This window comes from Peromyscus maniculatus, chromosome 1, assembly GCF_049852395.1.
Source record: "Peromyscus maniculatus bairdii isolate BWxNUB_F1_BW_parent chromosome 1, HU_Pman_BW_mat_3.1, whole genome shotgun sequence".
Lineage (NCBI taxonomy): Eukaryota > Metazoa > Chordata > Mammalia > Rodentia > Cricetidae > Peromyscus > Peromyscus maniculatus.
The window spans coordinates 100,958,524-100,969,357 of record NC_134852.1 but is presented as its reverse complement, the minus strand read 5'-3'; positions in this window follow the sequence as shown (position 1 = coordinate 100,969,357).

Here is a 10,834-nt window from a genome sequence, read left to right as displayed (position 1 = left end):
AAAGGAACCACAAGGTCCCTATATAGGAAGGGGACATAACAGTTCGGGGGCCTTGAGTTAATTTTGTGCTGTTTGAGCAGATAATTTTTTTTTTTATTTTTTATTTTTTTGGTTTTTTTGCAGATAATTTTTTTTATTTTTTATTTTTTTGGTTTTTCGAGACAGGGTTTCTCTGTGTAGCTTTGCACCTCTCCTGGAACTCAATCTATAGCCCAATTGGAAAATAACTCGTGGATGATACAGTGTCTTTTGTCTTTAAAAGGTGAAAGATTAAGTGGTCTGTATTAACAGTGTCTTTAAAAATAGGAACCTGTACAGACTTACTTGTTAGATCAGTTTGTGGTCTTTTGTGGAAACAAGGATCTAGTTTAGTTTTTACCTGCACCCCAGCCCTGCCCTTGGTAATTTCTTGCATTGTCAGAATCTGGTAGACTTTGCATATGGTGTGACTTTTTTGAGGGGGTGGTGGTATTTTTGTTGTTGTTGTTTTTTGTTTTTGTAGAGACAGAGTTTCTTTGTGTAGCTCTGGAGCCTATCCTGGAACTCACTCTGTAGATCAGGCTGGCCTCAAATTCACAGAGAACCACCTGCTTCTGCCTCGCAAGTGCTGGGATCAAAGGCGTGCACCACTACCACCTAGCTGTTAAATATTTTTGAAGTGGTTTCAACACAATTTTTAAAATTAATCTCTGAGACAGTGATGTTACATAACTCTTGACTTTTTTTTCTAGTGTGCTGAATGCAGTTGTTGACAGACTGTCCTTTGGACCTTCAGACATTTTGACCTACGTTTCTCTTGTCCCCAAGACCAACCTTGTGTTCCCCAAATTCACAGACAATACTGGATACTGGCGAAGTGTTTCTTATGCCTGAACTCACTGGGTTTCTTTGACTTGTGGATGAAAAGATGTACGACTTAAAAGTTTGCTTGGAATTTTTCAGATTTTAGGTATTCTAAAACAACTTTAGGATCCCTGACTTTAAAATCCAGCTTGTTTAAAAACAAACAAAACACTGGAGTCAGTGAGATGGCTCGGCATGTAGAGGTGCTTCCTACATAATCTAGACAACCTGAGTTTGAGCCCTAAACCCATCAGAGGAGAGAACCAACTCCACGAAGTTGTCTTCTAAGGCATGCACAGGACCCCCCTTTCCCATCTTATACACACACTAATAAAGTTATGGGACACCTTGGGAGTTTTCACTGTCAATAATGTACTCATGATAACCATGAAAATTCTATAAATTGTCTTGTACCTCAACAGCAGGAATAGTAGATTCCACTTTCCTACCGAAACACACACACACACACACACACACACACACACACACCCCACAGTCCCTTTCACCACAAGCCCACAACAAAAACAGCATTGTTTTCTGTAATGGCCTCAGTTATTTTAGGAAATAAAGTCTCCTAGAAGAGACAGAAAAACTGTCATAGAATGCTGTTTAACAACTAGCCTGGCAATAAACCTCCAAGATGACAATCTCTGGGCCTGTGTTTTCAACTACATGACAAGTATATTTTCCAGATGGCCAGACAACTACTCCAACAGAATTTAAGCCTATGTTCTTAGGAATGCTCTAGTAGCCAATGTCTTGAGGAAGACAACTAGTCAGGCCCTTTGTGGGGGACTAGCCACAACCTTTTTCCCCAAGTTAATCTTGAGGAGTGAGGGATAAAAGCTCTAGATAGAAATAGAGAGGGGAGAGAGACAGAAACACAGGATAGCATTGGGAGGGCCTGAATCCTTATCCATTGGCCTCTTCTGTCTCTTCTAAAGGGCTTTTTAAAGGAACGCCAAGGGTGGAGTGTGATACCTCAGTAAACCCCCCCCCCCCACTCTATCCCCTACAGACAAAGAGAAGCTTAAACCAGGAATCCTAAGTGTAGATAAGAACTTAGACCCCTTTTCCCCAGGTGGCTGTATCTGCTACAGGAACTTTGGAAAACACAGAGTCAGGATATTCGACCAAAAGACTAAAAAAAGGGAGGCGGGTTAAAATAAATTATATGGTCTGTGCCTTTAAGAACTAGCCTCACAAAGAAAGGGGAGCACTCCTTCCAACCTCCCTGCTGTGAGCGAGAGATTTGGAAGAGCCTCCCTGGAGGCTTGTAAACTTAGAATACACCTTACTTTTGCATTCTGTACCTAAAGTCTCCAGTGGTGGCTTTGGGGACGCGATCTAGGCACAACAAGACCCTCATTCTATTGTCTCAAAAAGGGGGCCTTAGACAAAGATATCTCAATATAGATAGACCCAGGCCAGTTTCAAGTCCCCAGAAATGATGGCGCCAGCCCCAGGAACTCAAAAGAACAAAGTCAGGATGTCTGATGGTAACCAATTAACCACGAGATGCCCCTCTCCGGAGATAACATGACCAGACCCCGGAGATGAGTTGTAAAACTCCTGACAGGGCAAACAGATAAGCTAGAATAAGATAAAATCCAGGCCAGGGGAAAAACTGGACCAATCAAGGATGGACCCATACTAACCCCCTCCCCTCTAAGAAATTTTATGGGTTTTGCCTATAAAAACTAACTTCCCCAAGAAAGAGTAACTCTTCCCTGCCTCACTTGAGATGGCTTGAGATGAGTTCCCTGTCATGACTTGCAGCAAGTGTAAACCTTGCTTTTGCATTCTGGTATGCTCGTTCTTGGTGGTCTCTCTGGGGATTACGATCTGGGCACAACATGGAGCAAAAGACCTCCCCCTAGCACAGTCAAGTGCAGACCTTTCCAAACAGCTGGTAACCATGCACGTGGTCAATCCATCCCCTTGTGCAGCCCTGCTGGGTAAAGAAAGCTCAGATCTCAGCCCTTCACATGAAGATGGCGGTGGAAAGTGGATAACATCTTCCCAAAGCAACAAGCAAGATGCACCTATTAATTCTGTCACAAACAGGGACTGGGGATTGTACAGGGCTGGCTTCTGAGCCAAACTGCCACCATCTTCATGAGTCTATTGTGCCTGCTTGCCGATGATCACCGTACCTGGGCCCATTGACAACTGGCCTTTCATAGAAGGAGCGCTGGGGAGGGTCATAATACAGAGTACCCAGGTACTCTCCCAACCGGGCTTGTGCAGCTGGCCTCAGGGAGGAGCTAGAAGTATATAAAGTATGGGAAAGTCTAGGGAGGGGGCTCTATCTTTTCAGTCATGGGGGGGGTTGTTGATCTATGCTGGGTGTAGATCTTCCAGTGTGATTGCTTTAAGGTCACCCTGTATCAAGTCTTTTTCTGTCCCTGGAAGCCAGCTCCCAAATAACACATTGAGACTTCTTATTAATTATGAAAGCTCAGCCTATAGCTTAGGCTTATTCCAAAATAGCTCATAACTTAAGCTAACCCATATTTTTATTAATTCTACATTATACCATGTGGCTTTTACCTCTCTCCCATTCTGTGTGTCTGACTCATTCCGTTCCCAGAGTCCTCTCTGTGCTTAGAAGTCCTGCCTATACCTCTTGCTCAGCTATTGGCCATTTAGCTCTTTATTAAACCAATCAGAGGTGCCTTGGCAAAGATACATCTTCACAGTGTATAAACAGATTATTCCACAACACCGCCCAATCTCCTGTTCATGGTCCCTACCCCCATTACTATGTAAGTAAGCCTAATGGACTCATTGGTTTTCCAGAGTGAACTTGGGTGGAATTATACCTTGGGTTTATCACTGGAACCTTCTGAGAAGAGTTAGATAGTTATGTCTCCCCCAAGGAATGAATTTTAGCAACACAGAGGGTTGTTCTTTTGCTGTTGAGGTAGAAAGTGGGAATAGATGAGGAGTAGCCTGAGCTCAGAAGAGTGTAATGCTTATAGGCTAAGGTTTAAAAACTCAGAGACTTAGAGTTCAAGGCCCTGGGAACTAGAGACTTGTGACTCTAGGCCTGAAAATCCAGAGGCTCACAGCTCTAGATACCCATACCAAACCTTGGCCGGAGGCTGTGACTCGTGGCATTAAGAAATAGATGATTATTCTTCCAATCTTCAAAGCCACAAGCAGCTCTAGGTGCACTAGTGAGGCTCACCGCTCTGTCTTTGAGTGCCAGTAACCCTGCCAGCACCCAGGAGTTGGTGTTAAAGCTCCCATGTTTTGGATTTCAGATTCTTCAGCTCTTAAGCCGTGTTGGATCTCAGGACATCTTCCAGTGACTGGGACTTGTGAGTCTCACCTTTGGCTCTTTGCAACCCCTTCTGTAATCTTAGCTGTCTAATTTCTGCTACTGGTCAGTCTGAGAAACTTCAGCTACCTTCTTACAGTTGCTAGGTAGGCCTGAGGCTAAAACCAGGAGCTCTTCTGTTCTTTGTGCAACCAGCTTAAACCACTATGGTGATAAAAACCATAAGGAGGCAATGCAAGACCATTTGGAAGATGCTTTATTTGGGCCTGATATTCAAAAGGTAATAGACCAGAGAGAAATCTTCTATAGACTGACCTGGAAAGCATGAGAGATAGATTGCTTAGATAGCCTGATGGGGAGTGTGCCATGCTTGTGCACAAGTTACATAAACTGCTATGTGTAGCTGTAGATGAATCTTAAAAAGTCTTATTAATTAAAAACAAACCTGGAGGCAAGTATTGGTGTGAACGCTGAATGATCAGAGAAACAGAACAAGCCACATCCAACCTCACCTTGCTAATTCCTCAGCTGATCTTGTTTCCTCAGACTGAAAGCCTCTGAATCCTCATCCGAATGGATCTCAGCTGAACTCGTTTTCCCCGCTTTTATTTTATTTTACAATACCATTCAATTCTACATATCAGCCACAGGTTCCCCTGTTCTCCCCCCTCCCACCCCTTACCCTTATCCCCAGCCCACCCCCATTCCCACCTCCTCCAGGACAAAGCCTCACCCTAGGACTGCGATCAATCTAGTAGACTCAGTCCAGGCAGGTCCAGTCCCCTCCTCCCAGACTGAGCCAAGTGTCCCTGCATAAGCTCCAGGTTTCAAACAGCCAACTCATGCAATGAGCACAGGACTCTGTCCCACTGCCTAGTTGCCTCCCAAACAGATCAAGCCAATCAACTGTCTCACCTATTCAGAGGGCCTGATCCAGCTGGGGGCCCCTCAGCCTTTGGTTCATAGTTCATGTGTTTCCATTCGTTTGGCTATGTTTTTTTTCAATAATTGAGTAAAACCGAAATTTATTATAAGCCACAGTCGTCCTATGGACCTCCATGCTATATATATAGCCTCCATGGTTCTATGGGTTGTGGTCTGATTGTTCTTTATTTTATATCTAGAATCCACTTATGAGTGAGTACATACCATGACTGTCTTTCTGGGTTTGGGTTACCTCACTCAGGATGATTTTTTCTAGTTCCATCCATTTGCCTGCAAATTTCATCTCAGCTGAACTCTTGCTAAAAGCTAAAAACTTAAAAAAGGCTCTAGTTCCTGTTCCTCATACCTTATATACCTTTCTGCTTCCTGCCATCACTTCCTGGGGTTAAAGGCATGTGTCACTATGCCTGGCTGTTTCCAGTGTGGCTTTGAACTGACAGAGATCCAGACTGGATCTCTGCCTCTGAAATGCTAGGATTAAAGGTGTGTGCTACCACTGCCTAAATCTATGTTTAATATAGCAGCTGTTTTGTTCTCTGAGCCCCAGATAAGTTTATTGGGGTGCACAATATATCAACCACATATAGCTAATTCCATTTTTCACAAGCCTTAAATAAGAGACCAATCACATACCTTATAGAACACAGGCTATTGTTTTACCAGTCACAGGCATTTTGTGATTTCACCAGGGAAATGTTCTTCTATCCTGAGTGAGAAGGCTGCAAAGTGAACAAGGCCATCCAAAATTCACCACAGCTTGTCTGTCTCTGAATAGTGTTCAAAGCCAAAGTAAATTGCTGTCATGACTGGAATAACTTGTTTCTCAGGTTTTAAGAGCCATGCACCATTCCCAGTTCACTCTGTTCTGCTTTTATTTCAAAATGCATGCTTTCAGCTGTTCCTGCCACCATGACAGACTTGTCCCTCTGGAATTGTAAACCCAAATGAACTCTTTCTTCTGTAGTTACCTTGGTCACAGTGTTTTATCTCAGCAATAGAAAATTAATTAATACAGATGGGAAGAAAACCTTTTCATGCTGAGAGAATGCATGTACAAAAGATGTAGTTCATGGTGGAGGGCTTGCCACTTGCCATAATCCTGCACTGCACACACAAGCAAGCACTCTAGCACCCAGCTACATCCTCAGCTCTGCTGGGATCCATTCTTACCACCTTGTTATCTTAGTCATTCAATTTTTTATAGCTCTGATACTTTTTCATCAATGAAGAGTATTGATTTTATAATTAAAATAGCTAAAGATTTTAACAGACACCTCTCCAAAAAGGATATGTGGGTGTTAAATAAACATTAAATGGTGTTCCATATCATGTTCTAAGAAATGCAAATCAGAACAACAGTGAGATACTGCTGCACCTTATTAAAATGCCCCAAATCTAGAATACCAACACCAAATGCTGATCTGATGGTAACATGGAACAACAGCAACTCATGTTGGAAATGCAAACTAATAAAACTTCCTTGCAAGAGAATATGCAGCTTTTCATAAAACCAAACATACTTTCTTGATGGAATGTTATTCATCATTAAAAAGAAATGACCTATCAACCTATGAAAAGGCATGGAGGAACCTTAAATACATGCAACTAAGCTAAACAAGAGAAGCCAATCTGAAAAGGCTACATATGATATGACATTCTAGAAAAGGGAAAACTATGGAGAGACTAAAAGGTTGCCAAGGGGAGGGTGAAGGGAATTTGTAGATAGAGAGGATTTTAGGGCATCAAAAATCCCATATACTAGTACAGCGTGAAATGTCTGAAATGCATAGGACCCAAAGTGTCTCAGACTGAGGTTTTTATTTTAAAATTATTTCATAGGTATTGCTGGTTAGCTACCCTTAATCTGAATGTCTGAAACTCTAGTTCTCCAAAATCTTACTCTTGGGCTGTCACTAACCTTCAAGAGTTTTTGGATTTGGGGGTTTTCAGATTAGTGATGTTCATCTTATGGATGAACATACCATTGTGCATTTGTCCAAATCTACAACACTAAGAATGAACCCTAATATAGATCGTGGATTCTAGGCCATAAAGAGTCAGTGTAGGTTTGCCAGTAATAACAAATGCACCACTGTGTTCTGGGATGTTATAGTGAGGAGAGTAATGTGGGAGTAGGGCTGGGTGGCTGGCAGATGAGTGGGAAATTCTTACTGTTTTTGCTCAGTTTTATTATGAACCTAAAGCTGCCCTTAAAAAGTCTCCTTGAGCCAGGCGGTGGTGGCGCATGCCTTTAATCCCAGCACTCTGTGAGTTCGAGGCCCGCCTGGGCTACAGAGTGAGTTCCAGGAAAGGTGCAAAGCGACACAGAGAAACCCTGTCTTGGAAAAACAAAACAATAAAAAGAAAAAGAAAAGTTTGTTTTCAGCATAGATGGATGGGTAAACAGATTGTGTTGTTCATGCAGAGGTATGATTTGTGAGCCTTAACAAGAAGGATTTTCCACATTTGCTACACCACAAGGACACCAGCCAGTTACCAAACAGATACTGACCGCTTCTACTTCCTTTTATCTAGTATCAGTCATAGAAACAGAACCGGGAATGGCAGTTGTCAAGGTGTGGGGTGAGAGAGGAGAGCTGTTTCACAGCTGTGGTTTCAGTTTTGCAAAAGAAAGCTTTGGGGATCGGCTGGAAACAATGTAAACAAATCTAACACCATTGTCTTCTACTCTTAGAATGATTACATACTAAATTCTTATATGTGTTTTCTAATTAAAAATAAAAGAAATAGTGGCAAAAGTTACTATGTGTAATTTCAAAAGTTTTGTTTTATATTCTAGTCTCATGTTTTTATTGGAATTTTATTAGGGCTTGTTCACTCATCTGCTTCATTATTTTGGTTATACTAACCTGTAGTTATCCAGGCCAGTACGAGGACGTGGTAAGCAGCTGCATGCTCGTGGTTAGGTTGTTCTTGGGGAGCTCAGATAGTGAGAAGTCAAGACAGAAAAATTAGTACTGGGGTCTTCAAATAATTGCTTTTCCATCTGCAGCCTGGGAGGGCCGGATGACAAAGGCCTGCCTTATAACTAATAGCAGACCTGGAGTGTGCACAGACAGGCAAGAGGAGAGCAGGAGACAGAGGGTAGGAAAACAAGCCCAGATGCAGGTTGGCAAAGGAGTAGCTAATGTAAACATTGCCTTTAGAGTCTGGAGAACCACATTAAAGCAATCCTGCCAGCCTGGAAATTAGAGCCTTTTGTGAGGAGCAGTGGCAGAGACATTGCTAGAGGACCCCCTACGAAGGTCTGAAACAAGACCTGGAAATCAACTATAAATGATGAAAAATTTCAAAGGATTATAGCAAGAATTGATTTTTTTTTTTTTTTTTGTCTCTCAAGCCAGGGTTTCTCTGTGAAGCCCTGGCTGTTCTGGAGTCCTGGAACTTGCTTTGTAGACCATGCTAGCCTCCAACTCAGAGATTCACTTGCATCTACCTCCTGAGTGCTGGGATTAAAGGCATGTGCCACCACTGCTTGGTTAAGAAACCAAAATCTTCTGTGATGTTTACATTTACACAACATGATAGAGCGTCTGTCACCTTTCATTAAAAGAAGTACAGTATGCATTTGTTTATGTTTAATATGCCAGATGTTGTGGTTTGGTGATGCAGAAGCAAAGACGAAATAAATTAGACACAATTCTCTTCTGTGAGCTCCTGTGATATGGCAAACAGATGTTAATATGACGAGAATAAGATGCTAAAAATTTGGACAAGGTCCTTTGGGATCATAAGAAAACATCATTAGTAAGCTCTCCATTTCAAGTCTTAATTCTAGGGCTGGGGAGATGCCTGTGCCTGTAAAGGGCTTGCCTTGTCAACATGAGGACCTGAGTTTGATTCCCAGCACCCAAGTGAAAACTTAACTGTCAACTTGATGGAATCTAGAATCACCGGGAAATGGACATTTGGGTGTATCTGTGGGGATTATCTTGGTTGCCTTGACTGAGGTGGGAAGACCTTCCTACTGTGGGTAGTGCCACTTCCTGGACTGCGTAAGCAGATAAAGGGAGCCGGGCAGCAGCGTGAACTCATTGCTCTCTTCTCTGCTAACCTAATGTGAGCAGCGGCTCCAAGCTCCTGCCCTGACTTCCCTGTGGTGATGAACCGTACCATAAACTGTGAACAGCTCAAATAAATGCTTTTCCTTTGAAGGTGCTTTTGTCAAGACAGCAGAAAGAAAAGAAATGAAGACGCCAGGTGTGGGAGTGTCTGCTTGTGACCCCAGCATTGGGAAGGCAGAGACAGGTGGACTTGAGTGTTAACAGGGATCAGCAGGCTTAGAGGCCGTTGAGGATGGACTCCATGGTCAGCTTTGGACCCTACCTCCTACTTCCCTGGTAACACTAAAAAGGTCAACATCAACTTTGTTACTCCTTAGGCTTCCTGGTCAAAAGAATAGTTTATCTCTGCTTTGGGTAGAAACATGACATTCTTTTTTTCCCCCCATCCCCCGGAGCTGAGGACCGAACCCAGGGCCTTGCGCTTGCTAGGCAAGCGCTCTACCACTGAGCTAAATCCCCAATCATCTATCATTCTCTTTCATATTCCCTTGAGACCAGTAAAATCTCTCACTGACCCTGGAGGTGACCCTCAGCTAGGCTGGCTGGTCGGTAAGCTCCAGTGATTTTCCTGTCTCTGCCCCAGAGTTACAGCTATTCTGGGCCACACCTGGCTTTTTGTTTGAGTGTTGGGGATCTGAATTCTGGTTCTCACGCTTGCATAGCAAGCATTCTTTACTCACCAAGCCATCTCCCTGCTCCAGGCTCTTTTCTCTGAATATTAACTAGTCTTTAATAGAACCCAGAGCAGCTCTTTTCAAATGGGACAGCTGAATTCCCCTGAGTCACTTGGAGTCTAAGATGGAGAGCAGCCTTCGGCTCTAACTGGTCTCTCCCTCACCTTGTATGAGAGCCAGGGAGGCCCGCGTTCACAAGATGTCCAACATCTCAAGAACAAATCTTGTTTCCTTCATGCAAGCCACTCCTTGGCAGAATAAAGTTCCAGACCCTTTGTATCTTATAAACTCTCTTGCCCAATGTACCCATTGGTTGTGTGCATGAGCACAGCCTCCCCCCCCCCCCCCCCCCCGCGCCCCCCCTCCCCCCCATTTGTTTCTATTTGCTCTTCTGGGAAGGAGGATCATTTTGGGGAGTGGGGGTGGGGAGAGCAGGGTCAAGCTGAGGAGTCCTTCCCAGCTGCAACTGTTTTTCTCATAAAGTAGATGATTTGATGTGCCGTCAGGCAGATTAATTTCTATTCCAGAACCACACGATCTAATCTACATTAGACAAGCACAATCTTCCTATTGGCTTTTGTTCTTTCTCTGGTTTTCGAAGGATCATTATGTTAATAGCATGCGAGGCCATTGGAGCCACCTGGTTAACTCAAGGTAGGATTTAAATAGATCTCTTTAATCCGATCATGATGTGGGAGAGTGGATGCCTGCCTCCTTTGATGTCCCCACACTTGTCTAACATTTAGTTGTCTTTATACATTTGTAAGCAATAAGGTCACAGATGTTGACTTGAATTAATTTGAGGGAGTTATTGGAAGTCTGTGGGGGAGGCTACAGAGAGATGGAAGCCGCAGGAGTCAGGCAGGCAGGAATGGAGGGCGCTGTGAAAGGTGACATTATGAACCCTGGCTTCTCTTAAATCCGGGTAAAGAGGGAAACATGCCCTGTTTGCACGGTGCCGTCTGATTTTTCTGCTGTCTGTGTCTGAACCCCTGAGCCAT